At 40.7% G+C, this 27,015-nt stretch overlaps 1 pseudogene; it reads right to left on the reverse strand.

Moving 5' to 3' along the window:
* Positions 1–849: 849 nt before the first annotated feature.
* Positions 850–27,015, reverse strand: part of LOC124799195 — a 48,386-nt pseudogene continuing 22,220 nt past the window's right edge.

A 27,015-nucleotide genomic window follows, 5' to 3' on the forward strand; every position in this document is an offset into this window, starting at 1 on the left:
GCAAGGGATAAGTTAAACGTAAGAGGCGATTTAAAATCGGTAATTGTAGTGGTTTATAACGATGAGACGTTAGAGGAACTGATCTGCAACTCACTGAATTGCTCTTTCTTTACGAGTATCATAAATAAAATCCTTTCAGTGATGAAATTAGAAGGAGGAAGAAAATTCATTTCCTGTATAAGAGAGGCGAAAGAGATCAGGAGTCAGCTGCTTGTAACTACAGAAAACTTGGATCTGAAATGACATAGTTACAAAACTCTACTTCTACATCTACGTGATCACTCTGCTATTCACAATAAAGTGCCTGGCAGAGGGTTCAATGAACCACCTTCAAGCTGTCTCTCTACCGTTCCACTCGCGAACGGCACGCGGGAAAAACGAGCACTTAAATTTTTCTGTGCGAACCCCGATTTCTCTTATTTTATCGTGATGATTATTTCTCCCTATGTAGGTGGGTGTTTTCGCAATCAGAAGAGAAAACTGGTGATTGAAATTTCATGAGAAGTTCCCGTCGTAACGAAAAACGCCTTTGTTTTAATGATTGCCACTCCAATTTACGTGTCATGTCTGTTATACTACCTCCCCTATTTCGCGATACAAAATATTTATCAGAGTTTTTAAAAATATAATTTTTTACTCTTGCTAACAAGAACACAGCTTCACATAAAAAAGACATGAGAAAGACTTCTCATTCTGAACTGTCAAACCAGATAACATCTCACCATCAGCCATCAGGGAGGCATCAAAGTTGTTCGCATCACACTGCTAAAATGCATCACTTCAAAAGCTCAGCAATGAGCTGACAAATATACACATTTCCAGCAACTGTTAGTTGCTTATATCTACCCCTTCACTTTCTTTTCATCCAAGAGTTAAGAATAGTAACATTTACAGTTTCTACAGCTGATCATCCTCTTTATATAAGCACACACTTCCTTTTCGGTTTAACTTGCAGCACTGGGCATAATACGGCTCGGTTTGCCTCATCAAAAACTGTTTTGAGTCCCTTTTGAGTGAGAGCACTGGACTCAAGGTACTTCACTGCAACAATCTCCTTTGCGATAGCTGGTCCCTATGGGTATGCAATTGGTACTAACTTCTTGTCTTTCGTTTTTCTATTGTGTCTTTGTCTTCCCTAAGATCCAGTTTTGCTCCCACAAGAATAATGGGGGTGGGTGGACAGCGATGTCTTACTTCTGGATACCACTTCGCTCTAACGTTCTCGAAAGATGCTGGGTTGACTAGTGAAAAGCAGATTAGGAGGACATCCGTTTGCGGATAAGACAATGGCCGCAGGCTGTCGTAATCTTCTTGTCTTGCTGTATCCCACAGACCCAAATTGATGGGCTTCCCATCCACCATCACATTGGCAGAATTGTTGTCAAACACATAGCGAACACTTCAGACTTTTAGACATGGCCTAACAAACTGTTTTTGTTGTGGTCTTCAGTCCTGAGACTGGTTTGATGCAGCTCTCCATGCTACTCTATCCTGTGCAAGCTTCTTCATCTCCCAGTACCTACTGCAACCTACATCCTTCTGAATCTGCTTAGTGTATTCATCTCTTGGTCTCCCTCTACGATTGTTACCCTCCACGCTGCCCTCCAATGCTAAATTTGTGATCCCTTGATGCCTCAAAACATGTCCTACCAACCGATCCCTTCTTCTAGTCAAGTTGTGCCACAAACTTCTCTTCTCCCCAATCCTATTCAATACCTCCTCATTAGTTACGTGATCTACCTACCTTATCTTCAGCATTCTTCTGTAGCACCACATTTCGAAAGCTTCTATTTTCTTCTTGTCCAAACTATTTATCGTCCATGTTTCATTTCCATACATGGCTACACTCCATACAAATACTTTCAGAAACAACTTCCTGACACTTAAATCTATACTCGATGTTAACAAATTTCTCTTCTTCAGAAACGATTTCCTTGCCATTGTCAGTCTACATTTTATATCCTCTCTACTTCGACCATCATCAGTTATTTTACTCCCTAAATAGCAAAACTCCTTTACTACTTTAAGTGTCTCATTTCCTAATCTAATACCCTCAGCATCACCCGATTTAATTTGACTACATTCCATTATCCTCGTTTTGCTTTTGTTGATGTTCATCTTATATCCTCCTTTCAAGACACTGTCCATTCCGTTCAACTGCTCTTCCAAGTCCTTTGCTGTCTCTGACAGAATTACAATGTCATCGGCGAACCTCAAAGTTTTTATTTCTTCTCCATGGATTTTAATACCTACTCCGAATTTTTCTTTTGTTTCCTTTACTGGTTGCTCAATATACAGATTGAATAACATCGGGGAGAGGCTACAACCCTGTCTCACTCCTTTCCCAACCACTGCTTCCCTTTCATGCCCCTCGACTCTTATAACTGCCAACTGGTTTCTGAACAAACTAAGAAATCAAATTCTTAAGAGAAGAGCAAGAGGAGACTATAGTTGAATTCTTTTATCTTGGCGGCTCGCGCATGCCCGCCCAGACGCGGGAGATTGCTGCGTTGCCAGTTGCACACGACGCACGCGCCAATAGAAGCAGCGCCATAGTATAGCATAGTTCACAAGCTTACGTTTAGGGGGGAGCGCGCAGTTTATGAAGTAAAGCCACCACGGCCGCATTAACCCTTGCGCTGCTACAAAGACGTGTTCCCTGCATTCCGCGCTGTGCGCGGTTTTGTCACTGCACTGCTCGCCTGTGCAGACACATTGTGTTCCGACTGCTTTGACACTCTTTATCATTCGATTCCACAAAAACAATTGGGCTCAAAAATTAGATTTTTACCTATCTTCTTGACTGATACCTTCCCCCCATAAATGACTTAATTTTGTTTCGATGTTCAACACAGTTATTATGCAGCATTAAATATAGTAAACCATTACACGAAATTTTGAATAGTTTGCAGAGGTAAAGTCCATAGAGTATACTTTCCGGATGGTCGATTTTAGTTGCCACAATGTGGACAAGATACCTATATATTTCATATAATTTAAGTACCACCGAAGTGTCGTATGTAATATTGAGAAATATTCCACCTTCCGCGACTGTAACAAAAGTTTTACTTACACTGGGCACGTTTGGCTTTATTTTAAAGCACTTCAATCAATCACAAGGAAGTAGACAAAATACATTAAACAAAACTGTGGACTTACAAAAACAGTAGGGCTTGAATATACCGTCTGTCAGTGAAGTGCTCAGAGATATGTCAAATATAATTTTGTGTGTGGCACACACAAACAGCATTTATTTGCTAAAACACTGATGAGCCAACACAAATGTTGAATATTGTGCTACCGCAGCACAAAACTACGAAAGGTGACTTGGCAATGGAGGACACAAAATACAGTCCTCTTATGATTCTTCAAAAGAGAGAAACGCGTCTGGTCTAAATAAGTCGCTTATTACAGTTGCAGAAGAGGGATATATTTCAATACCATTGGTAAAACTGCGACTGTGGAACAAAAACAAGAAATAGAACATGAATACCATTGTGTATGTGCCATACCTTTCATCGATGGAAGTGCTTTAAAATAAAGCCAAACGCGCCCTGTGTAAATAAAGCTTTTATTACAGTCGCGAAAGACGGAATATTTCTCAATATTGCATACGACACCTATGTGGTACTTAAATTAAATGAGATATTGTTATACAGTAAATATTATATGAAATTTAGGTATCTTGTCCACATTTCATTCTGAACATTGTGGCAACTAAAATCGACCATACGGAAAGTATACGCTATGGACTTTTACCTCTGCAAACTCTTCAAAATTTCGTGCAATGGTTTACTACATTTAATGCTGCACATCAAAACAAAATTAAGTCATTTATGGGGGGAAGGTATCAGTCAAGAAGACGTGTAAAAATCAAATTTTTTGGCCAAATAGTTTTTGTGAAATCGAATGATAAGTGTGTCAAAGCAGTGGGAGCACCATGTGACTGCACAGGCGAGAAGTGCAGTGACGTCAAAATCGCGCACAGCGCGGAATGCGGGGGGCACGTGTCTGCAGCAGCGAAAAAGTTAATGAAGAGGCAAGGCACTAGAAATTTCGTTCAAACGAATAACATTCGTGAAGTAAGGCACTCCAATATTGTTTTTAAATAAAGAAAATATTAAGCACTCCACAAGGTTAGAACTCATAACCTTCCGCTTGGTAGCCCAACACCTTAACCGTTCCGCTACCTCAGCTCATCGGACAGTGTGACTCCATGAGAACTCTAACACGTCACGCAACTACTTATAAACACTGTTGGTATGACTATGAATTACTCACGCTTCGTCGAAGTACAATAGGAAATAAACAATTACCGCTGTTCTTTATTGCGAAAAAGCAGTTCGTGAGATTGAAACAAACTCCTTTCCTTGCTATCGCCTGAATTAGGAGTCTTATTGCTTGTTTGGTTTAATTAATTAATAGAATATGAAGCAATTGGTATAAAGAATGCTTATTCCAAACTTTCTATAAAAGAAAGTCTGCTATCAAGACATTGCATTTGTTCAGTTACTTTATTTATGACTGAACGTTTCTAAAACTGAAGACACTCGTCTGTGCTCTGCACTGCAGTCGAGATCTGGCAACGTCGTTCTCTGTTCATTGGCTGACTGTGTTTTGTGACGTCACATGCGCAGAACGAACCTAAACTCGGCCGCCAAGATACACGACGCGCACTTTAGTGGCCTTCCATCACTCAGCCAACAACAACCAAAGAAGGTTCTCAAAGAGAAATATACTGGATTGGACATATTGTAATATCACGAAATGTGAAGTGAAATTTCCCATTTCAGCCACACACGACAAGTAAAAGAAATGTTTTATTTGAGTTTTTTTTATTATCTGATTAGCCTGAGGACTGATTTCTTGTGCTGTTTTCCAAGTATCATGTTCATTGTGCAAGACGGCAGTTGATTGACGTCCATACGGACATGAATCAGGAAGGACCGTCATACGGGGAGATGTGGGAACACGTAATGGACCCAGGAACATTATCGAGCGTGATCGTTTTGGACGTCCAGGTGTTACTCTGTCGGAAGGCATAAAGTTGCGTGGGTGTACCGACCACCAAATTTTCGAAAACGGTACACTCACCAGTCAAATATTCCCCCTGTGCGACTTTTCAAGAGTGCATTCGACCCTGATTCCATTTTTACGGATGAAAATGAACGAAAACATCGAACAGTGCAGGTGTTGGAGTACTGGAAATGGGAAGATACTCGGCGAATGGACTACCCGCTCGGATAGACCATCACGGCCACAACTAAATATTTCGTTTTACGAAAAATCTATTTTTTCGTTGGGTTTATTCGTTGGTAATAGTTTTATTTTCTACTTTGATGAAAAAATGCGTTTTTCCCAAAGTAAAACCCACATTACCCAGTCCTTGAGCAGACGGAATTATTCCGATTAGTTACTTAAATCGACAAGGAAATGAAGCATCTTTCACAGGATATTTCACATTAAAGAGTTAACTGAATTTATTTCTGTTCCCAGAGATGTGTTGAATTGTAGTCAGAGATTTATAGCGTGCCAGATCGAGTCCAAAAGCTAATGGTGTGTACTTTATCGGGAGCAGAGTGCTGAGTTACGACTAACTGAGTTATCGCAGAGTTGGTCTGCTTGCAGACCCCCTTGCAGAGTTTTCCTGCAGATTTACGCACGACGTGAGGCGTGACTTATCTCTGGCTTCCGACCCAATGGCTGCAGCTCAAGCAGACGCGCCGCGGCTCTCAGTGGAGCAAGAGGCAGCCAACTAACTGTCCCAGCCCTTCCACGCGCAAACATTTAGAAAAGTTCTCACTTTTCAACATGAGATTTACTCCAGGACCAAAGAGATGGAATATAAAGATTCCACCCGGGAGGAGGAGGGGGGCGGGGGAAGAGGAGATGAGGGGTAATGTCAGGAAGGGCACAAACAGTGACTAGCCTTGCCTCAACCCATACATCAATGCGGACCCCATAGAGAAACGGGAAAACGCGAAGGAAAAGAAAAAGGAAAAACTGATATTAGAACTGACCATTGTATTTACTGATTTTGTACTGCCTTACGCCTTTCGATCTTTCGCTATTCTCAGAGGCTCCAAATATCTATAACACTATCTGAGCTAAACCGAAACTAAATATTTAAAAACAAATGTTCAAATGTGTGTGAAATCTTATGGGACTTAACTGCTAAGGTCATCAGTCCCTAAGCTTACACACTACTTAACCTAAATTATCCTAAGGACAAACACACACCCCTATTCCCGAGGGAGGACTCGAACCTCCGCCGGGACCAGCCGCACACTCCAAGACTGCAGCGCCTTAGAGAATTTTTCAAACATGCGCGCAAATATCATCAAGGAATGTAGACCAAATACGCTATTGGCAATTAAAATTGCTACACCACGAAGATGACGTGCTACAGACGCGAAATTTAACCGACAGGAAGAAGATGCTGTGATATGCAAATGATTAGCTTTTCAGAGAATTTACACAAGGTTGGCACCGGTGGCGACACCTACAACGTGCTGACATGAGGAAAGTTTCCAACCGATTTCTCATACACAAACAGCAGTTGTCCGGCGTTGCCTGGTGAAACGTTGTTGTGATGCCTCGTGTAAGGAGAAGAAATGCGTACCATCACGTTTCCGACTTTGATAAAGGTCGGATTGTAACCTATCGCGATTGCAGTTTATCGTATCGCGACATTACTGCTCGCGTTGGTCGAGATCCAATGACTCTCAGCAGAATATGGAATCGGTGGGTTCAGGAGGGTAATACGGAACGCCGTGCTGGATCTCAAAGGGCTCGTATCACTAGCATTCGAGATGACAGGCATCTTATCCGCATGACTGCAACGGATCGTGCAGCCACCTCTCGATCCCTGAGTCAACAGATGGGGACGTTTGCAAGACAACAAACATCTGCACGAACAGTTCGACGGCGTTTGCAGCGGCATGGACTATCAGCTCGGAGACCATGGCTGCGGTTACCCTTGACGCTGCATCACAGACAGGAGCGCCTGCGATGGTGTACTCAACGACGAACCTGGGTGCACGAATGGCAAAACGTCATTTTTCCGGAAGAATCCAGGTTTTGTTTACAGCATCATGATGGTCGCTTCCGTGTTTGGAGACATCACGGTGAACGCACATTTGAAGCGTGTATTCGTCATCGCCATACTGGCGTATCACCCGGCGTGATGGTATGGGATGCCATCGGTTACACGTCTCGGTAACCTCTTGTTCGCATTAACGGCACTTTGAACAGTGGACGTTACATTTCAGATGTGTTATGACCCGTGGCTCTACCCTTCATTCGATCCCTGCGAAACCTAACTTTTCAACAGGATAATGCACGACCGCATGTGGCAGGTCTTGTACGGGCCTTTCTGGATACAGAAAATGTTCGACTGCTGACCTGACCAGCAAATTCTCCAGATCTCTCACCACATGACAACTTCTGGTCAATGGTGAGCGAGCAACTGGCTCGTCACAATACGCCAGTCACTACTCTTGATGATGTGTGGTGTCGTGTTGAAACTGCATGGGCAGCTGTACCTGTACACGCCATCCAAGCTCTGTTTGACTCAATGCCCAGGCGTATCAAGGTCGTTATTACGGTCAGAGCTGGTTGTTCTGGGTACTGCTTTCTCAGGATCTATGCACCCAAATTGCGTGAAAGTTCTAGTATAATATATTTGTCCAATGAATACCCGTTTACCATCTGCATTTGCTTGTTGGTGCAGCAATTGTAATGGCCAGTAGTGTACTTCGTATCCATGTTTGACACATTCAGTTTCGTTTTAGCTAAGAATCCGTTATAAATATTTGGAGCCTCTGTGAAGGGCGAAACGCATAAGGCAGTATAAAATCAATAAATGCAGTGGTGAAGACTATAATCAGTTTCTGAGTGCATTAAAAATGGCCGCAACATCTCATAAAGCATTCATGCATTTTGCTGCCGAGAAGAAGAAGATAATCTATGAAGTATACGTGCAATTAGAGTTATACGCTGATCTATTTGATCGACGTCTGGTGGTACAAATTAGCTTACCCGGACCTGTCGCTTACTTTCCAGACGCTCTAGTATTTCTTAGTCTAGACTGTAGCTGCTGATTATTTTGCCATCAAAAAGACTATCAGTCACTCATGTGGGCCCCGACATGTCCTTCACTCTCTTATACTCACTAACAGATGCACATTCTCAGGAAAGGCTTCCGTACTTTTTACGAGAACGGTATCAAATGGTTCAAATGGCTCTGAGCACTATGGGACTTAACATCTTAGGTCATCAGCCCCCTAGAACGTAGAACTACTTAAACCTAACTAACCTAAGGACATCACACACACCCATGCCCGAGGCAGGATTCGAACCTGCGACCGTAGCAGCCTCGCGGTTCCGGACTGCAGCGCCAGAACCGCACGGCCACCGCGGCCGGCGAGAACGGTATCCTGCCAGTAACTAATAAAATGCAGTTCCCGTCTCCCGGTTCCGACCACCTGATCTGTAGATTTCCTTAATTGTCAGATAAATGCCAGAACTTTAAATTCCGCACAGATGTTTCCATTTCAAACCCATGATACCTCATTTCCAGCACGCTGGCTGAAGAGATGCGAAATTTCTATACCGCCCACTATGTCCATTTAGACAGAAGTGAAATACACAAAATGAAATAAAAAATCGTTGTTACATTTAATTTTACTGCTTAAATCGGGACGTAGACGTATTAAGTTTGGGTCTGCAGTTCTCTTCTTAAAATGATTTGACTTTTTACTCTTGGCACCCAATTTCTATAATTAGGAGAACGAATTGGATACGAAATCAAGAAACAACTGGAGGAAACACGGCAGTACAAGCCATTGGCCCCCCTTTCCACAAACAGACATAGATGTACCCCGTTTGTCCAAGTAGTTTCAGAGATTGAATTAGCAAAAAATGATATAAGTTAAGATGATGGTTTCAGTCCTCCGCGTGTTGTATATAACCTCCTCAAACTTGAGTACGTCGCACAGAATCTTTATACAACCATGTGAAACTAACAGGAAATTCGTTCTTTCGGATGCTGTTCAACTCGCCAGTCACACTGGCCCGAACGTCGGTTGTGTTGTCAAGGCGTTGATCCTTCACGTGAAGTTCTGCATTTTCCCGTTCTGTGGTAGGTTCGTATTGATCATGACACTTATTATGATTTCTTCCAGAAATGAATTGTTCCCTTTTTGCATTTCAGTCGCTTCGCGGCAGGTGTCCAAGATACCCTCCGCCACACACCGTCAGGTTGCTTGCGGAGTATGGTTGTAGACGTAGATGCAGACATTGTTATCGCTCATGAGTCGGGACAAACGTTGTACACAATCGTCTCTTCTTTAAAAAATCTGGCGAATGTCCTGAATGCTTGCCGGTTCTAGGCGCTGCAGTCTGGAACCGCGCGACCGCTACGGTCGCAGATTCGAATCCTGCCTCGGGCATGGATGTGTGTGATGTCCTTAGGTTAGTTAGGTTTAAGTAGTTCTACGTTCTAGGGGACTGATGACCTTAGCCGTTAAGTCCCATAGTGCTCAGAGCCATTTTGAACATGAATGCTTGATTTAGATATGTTGTTCCTTTGAGGTTTTTGAGACGACAGCGATGGCAAGCAACGGCCTCAGGTCCACTGCTTAACACCGCTGGGTCACAACTGACTAGTCGAATGCACGTGCCACCTTAGTTACTCCTCTGACATCAATCATACACCAGGAATAAAATAAGTCTCGGAACTTTTTGGGCGGACTGTGTAAGACAGTAATCACAGTTTCGGCTAAGGTTCTGAGACACATGTGGAAACTGTGATTCCGTTCTAAATATTCACATCTTACAGCATCACTATCTGTCTGGTTTATGATACGTTGTTGTAGCTCGTCGATGTACAGAATTTACAATTCTGGCACCACTAGGTGAGGAATAAAATGGAAAGATCAGATGATAAAAGAAGCAGTTAACAGAAATATAACAAAACTGTTTTCCGAAGCATAAAAACACGTTGTCGGAGAAACTTCAAAACGTAGCTCTTGAACGATAAAGAATCTTGAACCGGAAGCAATCACGAAGTGTTCCCTATGAGTGAACAGACCGAGACGATGTTGGTTGTCATCAGTGAATGTAGACATAAAATGTAGTGGCTGTTTCACTTGATGTGATGGTGCGTGTACAGTCATACATTAAGTAGACCAACTCGTCTGTGATTCTAGTATCGAGTTAGGGATTTTAGTGTTATTTTTTAGCAGGTTTTAAGGTATGTGTTCTGCAGTAAACTGCACTACACCCATGAGCAGATTAGTAAAGCCCCGAATGATTAAGTTATATTGTAACATATGAATAGTAACAAATGAACCTGTATTACTCAGAAAACAAATTGGAAACACTATCTTATCGTCAATATTCGGTGGAATAAACGCTTGCTTAAGGAAAAGGAAATGAATTTTTCATGGCTAACTGTTCAAACTTTCAAACTGTTCAAAATATCGAGAAATTACAGAATGCATTTGCTTTTGACGTATAGCTCTAAGCAGCTTGAAAGTGTGTGTCCCTCTTACCTGCATTCAGTGAATCTAGACTTGAAAGAATAATTTAAAAAATTCTTCGTTAAATCACCAAGATCATAACACAGATTCAGAACAAAGTCTCCTCTCATTAAGGCATTTAGAAAGCCCTTTCCTTGCTCTCACATATTACGTCTTACTAATATATCAGATCGTTGCAAGTCATACTCAGAACACAACATCCTTCCAGACAGCACCCGACAGCTTACCTTTCCACACCTAAAATTAAACTACATGCAAAGAAACAAAGTATTTGCTGGTAATGGTTTGTGATTGTAGCATGTAATTAATGCAGTTAACTATTTGTCCTACCTCATGCATTTATGCGACAAAGTAGTCTGCAACAAAGATGCACACAATGGCAGCATGGCAGCACAAAACTACTTTGAGTAAAGACAAGACTTGAAAGAAGTAACTTACAGCAAATGTTGTATATGTATGTTCAGTGAAGGGACAAAGATATGGAAACACCAAGTGTACAATACATTACCGTGACTAATAAGCTGTAGGAAATTCGCTGGCATCCGAAGCAGCTTCCAGTCATCTGGGAATGGAAAATGCAAGTCACGTATGGTTATGAAGGTAATCTTATATCATTCTTCCTGCAGAATACTCGCAAGTTGAGATAACGGTGATGGAGGTGGATAGCGATCACACCCACGTCTCTCCAAAGTAGACTAAAAAAGCTCAGTAATATTGAGATCTGATGACTTTGGTGGCCTGGGGAGATGCGACAGTTCAACCTCGTGCTCACAAAAGTGTTAGATGATGCGAATTGTGTGAACAGGGCCCCTGCCGTGTTCGAACACAGCATCAGAAATAGTCAACAAACAGTGCATCATGGGATGAGGGTGATCAGCCAAAACGGTCACATGATCCTTGGCGCTAATGCGACTTTGGTAGATTCTCATAACTCTGTTAATCTCACGGAACACACGTTTCTGTGGGATTACACTAGAGTCTATACCTTGAGATAAAAATACTTTTAATCCTATTGTCTTTGAAAAATTTACGCCACTTGTACCCAGTATAGTATGCAGCATTGTTGGATAAAATGTCTTTTGGTTTTCCCACGTTAGGAATGTAGTCACATGAGAAACGACCAATGATGGAAGTAGCAGTAGCAGATCGTATAGCATACAGTTTAACATGCTTGGTGAATAAATCGTAAAATGCAAGAACATATCTCACACCACCACTGCTTGTGGGATGTGGACCACATTTCTAAATGTTTACTGGGTAGAATAGAATGCAAATCAGTCTTCGTAGACAAGTTCAGAGGTTTAGATTTTTGACAGATTGCACATGTTTTGAATATACTGTGGATCTTGAGTCTCGTATTGCTAAAGTAACAATAGGTACTAAGCTTTGCTAGGCACTTCTTGGTACCATAATGACCCCAAATAAAATGTGTGTGCCAAATCAGGTTGCGTTCAGAATCTTTAGACCAAATAGTGGCTTCATGATGACGGCGATAAAATAACACATCTCAATATATCAAATATCTGTAGGACAGAGGATGGACAGATTGATATAGCTTATCCTGCATAAGAAGTATTCGGTAATCATTCACATTCTCCAGGTCAGAGTTACACTCATTCAAGTCTTGAGGCAGACGAGACAAAGCGTCGGCAATGATGTTGTCTTTACCCTTGTTCGCATTAACGGCACTTTGAACAGTTTGGAAAGATAAAGCCCAACGTAATAATCTGGGATGTACCAGCTTACAATTCAACAGAAATATGAGAACTTGGTGGTCTGTATAAATTTTAGTGTGCTTACCATACAAATAATAACTGAATTTCTTAAAGGCTCACACTATAGAGTGTGTTTCACGTTCTGTGGTAGAGTATGTGCGTTCACATTCGCTAAGTGTGCGGCTCGCAAAACTAGTAATTTTCACATGATCTTGTTCTCCATTCTTTACAACTTGAAACAAACGACAGCTTAAACCATAGGATGAGGCATCACCTGTCATACAAAAATCTAAATTAAAATTCGGGTGATCCAAAATATTTGCGGTTACCAAAGCATGATTAATACTATCAAAGTCTTTTTGACACTGGTTAGACCATATCCATATCTGATTCTTTTTAAGCAGGTTCCATAGATGTTCACTGTTTACTAGTTGGTGTGGTAAAAATGGCCGAAAGAAAGAACAAAGACCAAGGAAAGATTTCAATTGCTTTTTAGTTCGTGGACTAGGAAAATTCCTGATGGCCTCTAACTTTCCTGGGTCAGGTCGCAGAACTTGACCATTAATAATTTGTCCGAGATACCTAATTTCACTGCACGCAAATTTCGGCCTTTTGCGATTAGCTGTCACTCCAGCTAGTGGGAATTTATGTAGAATCTTTTGCAAAATATCAATATGTTCAGACCAAGTCTTACTAGCTATGAACAGGTCATCAACGTAGTGAGTAATTGATTCAACCCATTCATCACCAAGCACGGTATATAGTAGGGTGATAAGCACGCCTGAAGGACACAAAATTGATAGGTTCGCCCCCCCCCCCCCCCCCCCCCGAATATAATGCAGTATACTTTCTAGAATCTGGCGTGATTGGGACTTGCCAGAACGAATTGGTCAGATCTATCGCAGAAAAATATTTAGAATTTAAAAATTTCTGGAGTTGCTCCTCTAAATTCTCAGGTTTCGTGTGAACAGGTAAAATAATCTCATCAGTTGCACGAGCATCCAAAACAATTCTGATATTCTCGTTGGGTTTCTTTACAAAAAGTAAAGGGCAGATCTATCTCAGAAAAATATTTAGAACTTAAAAATTTCTGGAGTTGCTCCTCTAAATTCTCAGGTTTCGTGTGAACAGGTAAAATAATCTCATCAGTTGCACGAGCATCCAAAACAATTCTGATATTCTCGCTGGGTTTCTTTACAAAAAGTAAAGGGCAGATCTATGTCAGAAAAATATTTAGAATTTAAAAATTTCTGGAGTTGCTCCTCTAGATTCTCAGGTTTCGTGTGAACAGGTAAAATAATCTCATCAGTTGCACGAGCATCCAAAACAATTCTCATATTCTCGCTGGGTTTCTTTACAAAAAGTAAAGGGCAGATCTATCTCAGAAAAATATTTAGAATTTAAAAATTTCTGGAGCTGCTCCTCTAAATTCTCAGGTTAAAATTCGGGTGATCCAAAATATTTGCGGTTACCAAAGCATGATTAATACTATCAAAGTCTTTTTGACACTGGTTAGACCATATCCATATCTGATTCTTTTTAAGCAGGTTCCATAGATGTTCACTGTTTACTAGTTGGTGTGGTAAAAATGGCCGAAAGAAAGAACAAAGACCAAGGAAAGATTTCAATTGCTTTTTAGTTCGTGGACTAGGAAAATTCCTGATGGCCTCTAACTTTCCTGGGTCAGGTCGTAGAACTTGACCATTAATAATTTGTCCGAGATACCTAATTTCACTGCACGCAAATTTCGGCCTTTTGCGATTAGCTGTCACTCCAGCTAGTGGGAATTTATGTAGAATCTTTTGCAAAATATCAATATGTTCAGACCAAGTCTTACTAGCTATGAACAGGTCATCAACGTAGTGAGTAACTGATTCAACCCATTCATCACCAAGCACGGTATATAGTAGGGTGATAAGCACGCCTGAAGGACACAAAATTGATAGGTTCGCCCCCCCCCCCCCCCCCCGCCCCGAATATAATGCAGTATACTTTCTAGAATCTGGCGTGATTGAGCCTTGCCAGAACGAATTGGTCAGATCTATCGCAGAAAAATATTTAGAATTTAAAAACTTCTGGAGTTGCTCCTCTAAATTCTCAGGTTTCGTGTGAACAGGTAAAATAATCTCATCAGTTGCACGAGCATCCAAAACAATTCTGATATTCTCGTTGGGTTTCTTTACAAAAAGTAAAGGGCAGATCTATCTCAGAAAAATATTTAGAATTTAAAAATTTCTGGAGTTGCTCCTCTAGATTCTCAGGTTTCGTGTGAACAGGTAAAATAATCTCATCAGTTGCACGAGCATCCAAAACAATTCTCATATTCTCGCTGGGTTTCTTTACAAAAAGTAAAGGGCAGATCTATCTCAGAAAAATATTTGGAATTTAAAAATTTCTGGAGCTGCTCCTCTAAATTCTCAGGTTTCGTGTGAACAGGTAAAATAATCTCATCAGTTGCACGAGCATCCAAAACAATTCTGATATTCTCGTTGGGTTTCTTTACAAAAAGTAAAGGGCAGATCTATCTCAGAAAAATATTTAGAATTTAAAAATTTCTGGAGCTGCTCCTCTAAATTCTCAGGTTTCGTGTGAACAGGTAAAATAATCTCATCAGTTGCACGAGCATCCAAAACAATTCTGATATTCTCGTTGGGTTTCTTTACAAAAAGTAAAGGGCAGATCTATCTCAGAAAAATATTTAGAATTTAAAAATTTCTGGAGCTGCTCCTCTAAATTCTCAGGTTTCGTGTGAACAGGTAAAATAATCTCATCAGTTGCACGAGCATCCAAAACAATTCTGATATTCTCGTTGGGTTTCTTTACAAAAAGTAAAGGGCAGATCTATCTCAGAAAAATATTTAGAATTTAAAAATTTCTGGAGCTGCTCCTCTATATTCTCAGGTTTCGTGTGAACAGGTAAAATAATCTCATCAGTTGCACGAGCATCCAAAACAATTCTGATATTCTCGTTGGGTTTCTTTACAAAAAGTAAAGGGCAGATCTATCTCAGAAAAATATTTAGAATTTAAAAATTTCTGGAGCTGCTCCTCTATATTCTCAGGTTTCGTGTGAACAGGTAAAATAATCTCATCAGTTGCACGAGCATCCAAAACAATTCTGATATTCTCGTTGGGTTTCTTTACAAAAAGTAAAGGGCAGATCTATCTCAGAAAAATATTTAGAATTTAAAAATTTCTGGAGCTGCTCCTCTAAATTCTCAGGTTTCGTGTGAACAGGTAAAATAATCTCATCAGTTGCACGAGCATCCAAAACAATTCTGATATTCTCGTTGGGTTTCTTTACAAAAAGTAAAGGGCAGATCTATCTCAGAAAAATATTTAGAATTTAAAAATTTCTGGAGTTGCTCCTCTAGATTCTCAGGTTTCGTGTGAACAGGTAAAATAATCTCATCAGTTGCACGAGCATCCAAAACAATTCTCATATTCTCCTTGGTTTCTTTACAAAAAGTAAAGGGCAGATCTATCTCAGAAAAATATTTAGAATTTAAAAATTTCTGGAGTTGCTCCTCTAAATTCTCAGGTTTCGTGTGAACAGGTAAAATAATCTCATCAGTTGCACGAGCATCCAAAACAATTCTGATATTCTGGTTGGGTTTCTTTACAAAAAGTAAAGGGCTGCAGTAAGGTGACGTGGAAGGTTCGGTAATTTCCCACTCTAACATTTGTTTCAACTCGGGCCACACAGCGGGTCTTTAGGATGGTGGCACATTATAGATTTTGTGGAAGAAAATCTGGTGAGGCTTAACTTCTATTTTATACACATATGTGTTGATCACAACTGGTCGTCTGCTATATGCTTGTATATACTTGGACAAAACATCATAAAATTCATTACGTTCATCATGCGTGACAGCTGTGGTACATGTGTCTGTGTGTCAACATCATCAGTGTCCTGTATTAACTGAATCTTGTACCCTGTACAATATTTATCGTGCTTCAGAGTCGCGGTATTCAGGTCAATTGAAATTTCCCTGCCTATATCTCTAAGTATACATTTACGTTGGAAGAAGTCAATAATGCTGTCCTTCTCGCACCATATACCTAAACCTAAGATGCAATTAGTGACCAGGTTTTGGACGACGAGGAATGGCCATTGTACGATTCCATTACCTACCTTGACTGTCACACATACCTGTTTCTTAACCCTAGAAGACGTATTGCCGACGGCAGTTAAAATTTTACAGTTCTGTATAGGAAACTCTGGTACAGTTTCAGACTCACACATTTTCTTGTAAAAGTCACAGGACAAGACACTAACTGCCACCCCTGTGTCCAAAATAGTAGTAGTGGGAGTAACACCTTCAACACCAGTAGTTGAGGCCATAACAATTTCACATCATGATGAACGACATTGTGTGTTCTCTTGTAATATTTCATCAGACATGTTTTCTTCATGGTTATACTTATAAATAATAATGGTTGCTGTATACAACTGACAGGTACATGATCATCGTGCTGTTGCAAAGTGCGCATGTCAAACAACAAATGTAAATTGAAGTCGCCCCCCCCCCCCCCCTCACCCGAATTGTTCCACAGCCACGACCTGGGGCACAGTAATGAATGTTTCTAGTTTTTAGTGGGTGCAGGTGTAGACGGACGTGGAGTATCACTAGTTACTTCCGTAATATTTACATTTGGGTATTGTTTATTCCAGTCTCAGAACTGTGGCGGTCGTTGCGTTTCCATGTTTTGACTCACCCGCGGGTTTGTAGACGCATTCCAGTTCTGAGTTTGCATTTGCGGAGGTGGCAATTACCACTGGCCTGTATTATTGTTTTGCTGCGGTGGTGTCGCAGCGTTTTGACACTGGGCAGCGTAGTTATTGTTACTCCAAATCTGTTACTGGTTTGGTGGGGATCGATGGTCTTTTTCCTTTATTGTTTCTCTTAAAATTTTTGTTACCATTCAGATAATTATTATTACCGTTGTAGTTGCTGCTGTTGTTGTTGTTGCTGTTGCGCGGTCTCTTCTTTGGATTGCCGCCAGTAGAATAAGAAGTGCTATAATTGCGTTTGTGCTGTGTTGAGCATATTGGTTCTGTTGTGTAGGCCTATAGGCATTTGCCATTTGAAGCGGCTGATTCTGTTATCTTGCGTGTCCGACGGCAGCCGGCGCGCCGGAATTGGGTTGGTTGGCTACCTTACGTATTTTGCCTGGTGATGGTGTAAGCATTGTAGCAGTTGTTTTGCCGTAGGAACGCTGGTCCTCGTAAAGCATATCAACAGAATCGAGCATTGTGAGAAAATACTCTGCGTCGTTATCTGGGATGTGCAGAAGTTTTTCTTTGATATTAAACGGTAGCCTTGCCTTCAATACACGGAGAATGTCGCGCATTGCAACCGGCTCGTCAAGGAAATGTCCCGTATTTAAATATTTCTCAAAACACCGGCGCAAATTGCCGTGCTTAGGAGTGAATGGCTCACGATCCACAATCTTCCAACGAAGCCGCTCCTGTACAGATTGTGACCAAAATTTAGGTAAAAAGGCTCTCTCAGATTGTTCGTAGTTGACGCATCTGTCGTCTTCATTATACGCCCATAGAGCTGCGTCGCCTGGATATAACCGACAACGTAAGATATCCTCTTACGGTCACTCCACTTACGAGCAAATACATTTCTGAAATGGTTCCAATGGCTCTAAGCACTATGGGACTTAACATCTGAGGTCATCAGACTGCTACATCTACATCTACATTTATACTCCGCAAGCCATCCAACGGTGTGTGGCGGAGGGCACTTTACGTGCCATTAGCATTACCTCCCTTTCCTGCTCCTGTTAGAACTACTTAAACCTAACTAACCTAAGGACATCACACACATCCATGCCCGAGGCAGGATTCGAACCTGTGACCGTAGCAACAGCGTGGTCCCGGACTGAAGCGTCTAGAAGAGTGTTTCTGAAGGCTTTAAGAAAGATGACAGGATGTACGGTTCTTTTTTCAGGTATAAATGGCAAAAATTATCTGTGTTTTATGAGGCTCTCCTCTTTTGGCATTATAGTAATGTTTAGTTTCAGAATGATTACTGTCGAACGGGAAGGAAAATGTTGCTGATAATTATCACGACTGCAATGGAGTGTGTCATGTCCAGGTGCGTACTGTTGTTGTGAGTACGTAGTGTGTGGTGTGTAGGCGTCATAAATGTACTTGTGTTCACTGCCAAACTGTGTTTTGGCTGCTGTTACCGTCATTGCACGCTGGTTGTACGCAATTGTCAAACTGTTTCGATTGCGCAGCGGCAGATTGTGCTGTTTGACTGATTTCGTGTTTGTTGTTATTTACAAATTCCGCACCGGCAATTTTTGTCGTAAGCACTCATCAAAATATTTATCTTTTTGCTCGATCCAACTGTGAAATTCTCTATCGCTGCATGAGAAATGGTTGTCAGTGCGTAGTCTTACTTAATCAGAAAGCTGTTTGTCAAATGTGTCAACCTTGTTTTCGTCATCGGCGATACGCGTTTTTATATCATCATGCACTGACGGATAAAATTTAATCTGAGTAACTACAGACTCAGCCCGCCCGGTTGGCCTGGTCCCCGGCACAAATCCGCCGGGCGGATTTGTGTCGAGGTCCGGTGTACCGGCCAGTCTGTGGATGGTTTTTAGGCGGTTTTCCATCTGCCTCGGCGAATGCGGGCTGGTTCCCCTTATTCCGCCTCAGTTACACTATGTCGGCGATTGCTGCGCAAACTAATTTTCCACGTACGCGTACACCACCATTACTCTACCACGCAAGCATGGGGGTTACATTCGTCTGGTGTGAGACGTTCCCTAGGGGGGTCCACCGGGGGCCGAACCGCACAACAACCCTGGGTTCGGTGTGGGGGGCGGAGGGGTGAAGTGGACTGCGGTAGTCGTCGTGGGGTTGTGGACCACTGGGGCTGCGGCGGGGACGGAGCCTCTCCGTCGTTTCTAGGTCCCCGGTTAACATACAATACAATACAACTACAGACTCGCATGTTTTACTGAGATTGTTCACTTGTGTTTGGATACCTGTCACATCTTTATTTTGGTTTTCTTGTTGTAATAAAAGTTCTGAAAATTGTGCGTTGTGGTCGGAGACTTGTCCAGTCAATCTGTTATCTAATTTCATAATGTCGTGTTTTCATCTCGTCATGAGCTGTTTTCAAAGTGGCGTCAATATCCTGTTTATATTGTGTCATTTGTTTCATTATAGCAGATAACAAACTGGCAATACTAGTGATGTGCAACTGTTCCGCCCCCGCCACGTCGTTAGACATAACGTCAGACACCAAAATGGGTTCGGAACTAGATTTAGGCGTATTACTGGTAGACGGTCTATTTTCTAAAATTACGTCACCATTATAGTCAATAATATGTCGCTCGTTAGTATTCGAGACAACCGTAACGTCACTTTCAATATTTAATGGCATGTCAGAGTCGGACTGCGTCTGTGTTTGCAGTCTCTGGTTCACCGTATATGCTAATTGTTTTCTGGTCAGTACCATGCCACATGTAATGTATGACACAATAAAAGTTTAAACTCGTATGGGTAATCAGAATAAATGTAAAAATTAATCTCGCTGTGCGACAATGGTTCAAATGGTTCAAATGGCTCTGAGCACTATGGGACTCAACTGCTGAGGTCAGTAGTCCCCTAGAACTTAGAACTAGTTAAACCTAACTAACCTAAGGACATCACAAACATCCATGTCCGAGGCAGGATTCGAACCTGCGACCGTAGCGGTCTTGCGGTTCCAGACTGCAGCGCCCTTAACCGCACGGCCACTTCGGCCGGCGGTGCGACAATGTCTGAACAAGAAAATTGTCTTAAGCAATGGTGGAATTTTGAATATTAATATCTGCACGTCATATGTCGCACAACGGCCATATTATGAATTGCCATAACTCTATTGTTGCATTGTATGAATAATGAAAATAATTAGGGAAACCGCGATGTAGCTTAAATTGACTGCTACGGAAACGGAAAACTGTGATAGATCTACCAAGCAAGCTACGATAATACATAGCGCTTGGGCAAGATTGTTGATGTAAAGATGCGGTGCCTTACCTTGTATCCGCGATTGCAGCGTAATTTCAGGTGTCGACATTGAAGCCATGCGTTCCAGTCCCGTATTCCGTTTGTCGTTTGCAATAAACATGTAACAAAAGGAAGGCAATATAGTACATATAACAATGCGTCCAGACACGAAGTCGCCAATTTAATTTTTTTTTTTTTTTTTTTTTTTTTTAGCTCATTCATAACTGGACCGAGACCATACAGTCAATTATAGTAATGAATTTAAAAAGAATTCTACAATCTTTCGGCGCTTGAGCATGGCATTTTCGGTAAACGTCCGTTCATGTAGTTTTAACCGTGTTTCTTCTCTCTGTGGTTTCTCTAACATCGGACTCCGTTATCAAACAGCACCCGAGGACGACGGTTGATCGAGCTGGACGACTTTTTGCTTAAAAGTACAGAATCTTTTGCTATGCCAAGTCGCCCAACAATCTTAGAATGACTAAAGACACAAAATAAAACATACATAGATTAGTAATTACAATATATTATGAAATAAAAACACAGTTAAAAGTATGCTTACATTATGTGATATGAGTGCCGTTTGGTTGCAACTCGCGGATAAAACAATGAAATAATGTAGTATTAATGGCGGTGTGCCACATACGTTCGATCTGGACAAGACCTAGAGAATAAAAAGGTGACTTTCGCCAACAATATGACGATCAAAAATCTTCAAATGTTTCGAACGGCTGCATACAATATTTATACAGCCGAGGACTATATCTGTGGCTCAATTTTCTTTTCTATTTCATGACTTATAATTACGTTTTCTGCTAAGATAAGCTGAGCATACAACGTGCCAATTACAAATGAACCTTTAAAGTGAAAGTCAGTCTTCTCAAATTTTTCAAAAATTATTTTATACTTACTTGGAGGTGAAATTACTATTTCGCTTTACATTTTCATTTCAAAGAATTATATCTGATCACATACTGTTATTAATTTTGCATTGATGGTACCAATTTTTACGAAACTGCCGTTGCGGAAACTTTTGCTGATATTTATTTATTTCACTAATTTTGCCTGACATTAATTCCCGCCACTTTTCCATTATAAGCTCTAAAAGTCTAGTGACGATTGAACTGGGACTCCTCTATCCCACTGTGTGCAGTGAACTGCGGCTGCTAGTTGGTGGATGGAATAAAAGTGAATGTTCTTTAACCATGAGCGATGTTGTTGCATTCTGTGTACGTTGTTCATTCAGAGATGCCTGAGTCAGATAGCAAATACCGCTAAAAAGCTTTTGCTAGTGATGATATACTTTTACCTGTTTGCCATTACTGTTTTCTGACGTGTTGGCCGAGCCTCATGTAGATGCAGCTGGGTTTATTACATAATCTACAAATTCAACATTTTATTTGCTCCTTACAGCATTACTTTTTAAATCACAAAACTATATTACGTGACGAAATGTACATTTTCCCCTGTTGACACGATATGTAAAGTCAATTGAATAAAAACTTGTAAGCCAAAGATCTCTAAATAAGAATGTGTATTATTAATGAATCGAGATTGAGAGGCTACCAATCTTCTACGTTATATAATACTTTAGCTTTTTTTATTTTTTATTTTTTTTTTATTTGGCCTTTGAGTGTGTACTCAATTTAGCCATCGGCAACACATAGTGACAACGTACACATAATTGAATAAACAAATACAGAAATGCATATTTACAAGAATAAAAAGCTTAACTGTTAGAGGTTTGTACATAATGTTTTAAAAATTGAATTGAATTGAACTGGAAAATAATCAAAAGGGCCTTGGCTTACAATTCACACCAATTCTGAAATATCTTCATCAGCAAGACATATTTATAATTTACGTACACCATTAAAACCTACAGATTGTGACCAGTACTCTTGATGAAGTTAACTATCACTTTATATAGACGAACGTCTTTAGTACACAAAAGAGAAGAAGCTGATTGAGGAAGATGGTAGCCCATACTCAGCAATGTCTTCAGAAAGACCAACCGTTCACGGCCAAATTTGGGGCACATAAATAAGATGTGGTTGACATCAGCTTCCGACTCAGGATCACACTCACATGCTGGTGAACTGTAAACGTTGATCCTATGTTGTGGGAAAGAGGCATGATTAAAGCGGAGTCTTATGATGGTAGAAATCGTGGTTCAAATGGCTCTGAGCACTATGGGACTGAACTGCTGAGGTCATTAGTCCCCTAGAACTTTGAACTAGTTAAACCTAACTAACCTAAGGACATCACAAACGTCCGTGCCCGAGGCAGGATTCGAACCTGCGACCGTAGCGGTCTTGCGGTTCCAGACTGCAGCGCCTTTAACCGCACGGCCACTTCGGCCGGCAGAAATCGTGGATCGGTCCAGATGTGTCCTCATGAACCACGGCTGTGAAGGAATCCGAGGTTGTAGCACTGCGTAATAACCGCCTTTTGTCTGTTGAGAAACGTTCCACATTTCCTGCCATTGATGTCTTGCGTGATCCTTGACTTCACGTAAGTAGTCTCTATAAGGAAGGTGCATATCCAGGACGGTGCCTAAGGTTGTCGCTTGTTTGGCTAATGCATTTCGCGGCAGAAGCAACATGTAAGTCCTTTGTAATACCTGCTTATGGAATAATAAGTCACAGTTAATTGTTCTCTTAATATCGCAAGAACATTTCCATGTCAATCTCGAAATCTGATAATCTTAATTCCTATATTACTTCAGCGTACGAAGTTTATCAAACTTTCACGGTCGAGTGTCGCTGAACAGAGACGGCAGACAACCAAAACGCGTTGGCCCGTGACATAACGATTCTGGTGTTTAATAACAACTTTTGCATATAAGATTGGGTGTTGAAATATTTTTAATTCCTCAGTGACCGATGTCGACAGCTGTAGCTGTCATCTTCGGATCTTCGACATACTAGGAAAAGAACATTACTATGACTCTCTGGGCCGGCCGCTGTGGGCGATCGGTTCTAGGTGCTTTAGTCCGGAACCTCACTGTTGCTACGGATGCAGGTTCGAATCCCGCCTCGGCCATGGATGTGTGTGAAGTCCTTAGGTTTGTTAGGTTTAAGTAGTTCTAAATATAGGGGACTGATGACCTCAGATGTTAAGTCCCGTAGTTCTTAGAGCCATTTGAACCATGACAATCTGCATAACTGTACACCAGTATACAAGTTTAAACAAACACACTGGTATTCCAAAGACTGTTTAATAATCGTTGTAATGGCTCACTTACGCCACCAGTTGACCAAGCGAGTAGCCGCCCATCGAAGCTTACACTGCACACCTCCTCAGTGTTTCCTGGTGGGCAGTGGCTGTAACGGCTCCACGGACGATCCATGCACATATTTCCACAAGGAGTGTAAAATATTGTAATCTGGTTATTATGTATTTGTTTCAACTTGTGTACCGGTGTTCAGTTATGCGGATTGTCGTAGTAATATTCTTTCCCTGTTATATTTATAACGATATGTTTACGTAATGTGTATACATAAACATACAGTTATAAATATCCCCGTTCGTAGTCGCTAATTATAACAATATGTTTACTTTTGTGCTGCAACATATAGCTATAATCAGCGGTGGAAATATATTTGCGAACGCCGACCGTGTGCGGCTATTTCTTGTTGGATCGTCTGTTGAGTCGGAAGTTGCACTGCAGAGGAGAGTAAATGCCTATTCAAAATATAATTATTTTTGGATAGCTCAACATGAATTTCCTAAGGGACCGTAGTTTATCATGCATTTACCAGTAGAATATGGCGCGGAGGAAATATTTCGCCGCATGCACCTTCCGTCCGCTTTCGACGAAAGAATTCGTGACTGTGAACTCTCTATTTGGCAGAAACACAAAGAAAATTAAATAACTTGATGAAGGAGTGAGACACAGATTCTATACTAAATAGATAGTCCATGCACCAGTTCCATTTAACTCTGAATTTATGGCAATTAATAGATGAACTTACACTGCAATGAAGGATTTAACATGGATGCCGTTTTGACTGCCACTTCTCTTCTCGTAATGAAAATAATTCCTTTGACGTTTTCACACACACGTCGCACAATAAATCTACTGCTATGCAGTATTGCAGTTTTAGTATTGCACTTTTACTTTACACTAAAATAATATTATTTTTAACAATAATAATACGCCGGCAAGACATGCGCGTCCGACACAAGTTTCAAGAGACAAGAGAAGAAAAAATGAGCAACTGAGTAACTGTTAATCGAGAATGTCTCGTACATCAAAAGAATGTGTAAAAGTGTTCTTCTTCTGTCCGTTTTCCGCGCCGCGGTTTTCAAAGTCAGTAATTCATTGCATCTCTGACGGCGCTTCGACGATAAACACGTTACGTCACAGGTCGTTCACCTTTTACATTCTCGCAGCATTATTTGCTAACTGTAGCTGTTGCCGAGCGGCTGCTCGATTAGTGGATGATTTAAAATGATAAGGCAATCACAGAATGTTACATATTGTAGATCCGAACATGAGAGGCAGATCTGTCGAAATTGGTCACTGAGGAAATAAAAATACTTCCTCACGCAATCTTGTTTGCAAAAATGCTTATTTATCACTAAAGATCAGATCACACCCGGTAATGTTTTCAAATTATATCATCATTTCTTTTCAGCGATGCGAATAATTAATAATATTTATTAATTTTTGAGATATGAACGGTTGCTTGTAGGAGGTTTTAATGCCGATCATAGGCCACAAACATAATCACATCGCTGTTGCAGTGTGCCTTCATGATGTGGCACAAATACGCATGTGATGTTTTGAATCATTCAGATTTTAGCACCACTTTATATGACGCAAAGATGACTTAGGTACGTTTACAAAAATAATGGCCACATTTTGTGGAAAAACAAAATTTGGATGAAATATGCCCACTTCTTGTACTTGAGTTCCAATTATCCATATTTTATTCGTCTTTTCACGACATGAATTTCTGCGAGGAAACACAAAAGTTTAATGACAAACGTTATGTGCACACACTGGGTTCGATTAAGAGACGAGAACACCTCAAAGTATTTTGTACATCAATCACAGCATCAAGTATGTGCTTTACAATCTTTGTTAATTCGAGGCCTGTAACGTTATGGACTAAAGTGCGCGTCATTTATGTTGGCGGCCGAGTTTAGGTTCGTTCTGCGCATCTGACGTCACAAAACACAGTCAGCCAATGAACAGAGAACGACGTTGCCAGATCTCGAGTGCAGTGCAGAGCATGGACGAGTGTCTTCAGTTTTAGAAACGTTCAGTCATAAATAAAGTAATAGAACAAAAGCAATGTCTTGATAGCAGATTTTCTTTTATAGAAAGTTTGGAAAAAGTATTCTTTATACCAATTGCTTCATACTCTATTAATTAATTAACCCAAACAAGCAATAAGACTTCTAATTCAGGCGATAGCAAGAAAAGGTGTTTGTGTCAATCTCATGAACCGCATTTTCACAATAAAGAACAGCGGTAATTGTTTATTTCCTATTGTACTTCGACAAAGCGTGAGTAATTCATAGTCATACCAACAGTGTTTGTCAGTATTTTGCATGACGTGTTGTACCTCATGGCGTTATGCAGTCACACGAGGTGCGTTAGTGTAACGGGTAAGATATTTGGCTTCTATGCGAAAGGTTATGAGTTCAAACTTTGTCTGGTGCTTAATTTTTCATTATTTAAAAACAATATCGAAGTGCCTTACCTCACGAATTATATTCGTTTGAATGCAATTTTTTGAAATTTCTAGTGCTTTGTCTCTTCATTAACCCTTTCGCTGCTGCAGACACGTGCTCCCCGCATTCTGCGCTGTGCTCGATTTTGTCATCACTGCACTGCTCGCCTGTGCAGACACATGGTGTTCCCACTGCTTTGACACACTTATCATTCGATTTCACAAAAACTATTTGGCCCAAAAATTTGATTTTTACACGTCATCTTGACTGATACTTCCCTCCATAAATGACTTAATTTTGTTTCGATGTTCAACGCAGTTATTATGCAGCATTAAATGTAGTAAACCATTGCAAGAAATTTTGAAGAGTTAGCAGAGGTAGAAGTCCATAGCGTATACTTTCCGTATGGTCGATTTTAGTTGCCACAATGTTGAGAATGAAATGTGGACAAGATACCTAAATTTCATATAAAATTTACTGTATAACAATATCTCATTTAATTTAAGTAGGCCATAGGTGTCGTATGTAATATTGAGAAATATTCCGTCTTTCGCGACTGTAATAAAAGTTTTATGTACACCGGACGCGTTTGGCTTTATTTTAAAGCACTTCAATCAATGAAATGTATGGCACATACACAATGGTACTGATGTTCTCTTTCTTGTTTTTGTTCCACGGTCGCAGTTTTACCGATGGTACTGAAATATTTTCCTCTTCTGCAACTGTAATAAGCGACTTATTTAGACCAGACGCATTTCTGTCTTTTGAAGCATCTTCAGTGGACAGTATTTTGTCTCCTCCATTGCCAAGTCACCTTTCGTAGTTTTGTGTTGCGGTAACACAATATTCAACGTTTGTGTTGGCTGATCAGTGTTTTAGCAAATAAATGATGTTTGTGTGTGCCACACACAAAAATTATGTTTAACATAGCTCAGAGCAATTCACTGATAGTCGGTATATTCAAGTCCTAATGTTTTTGTAAGTCCACAGTTTTGTTTAATGTATTTTGTCTACCTCCTTTTGATTGATTGAAGTGCTTTAAAATA

Source organism: Schistocerca piceifrons, chromosome 5 (assembly GCF_021461385.2).
Source record: "Schistocerca piceifrons isolate TAMUIC-IGC-003096 chromosome 5, iqSchPice1.1, whole genome shotgun sequence".
Taxonomy (NCBI): Eukaryota; Metazoa; Arthropoda; class Insecta; order Orthoptera; family Acrididae; genus Schistocerca; species Schistocerca piceifrons.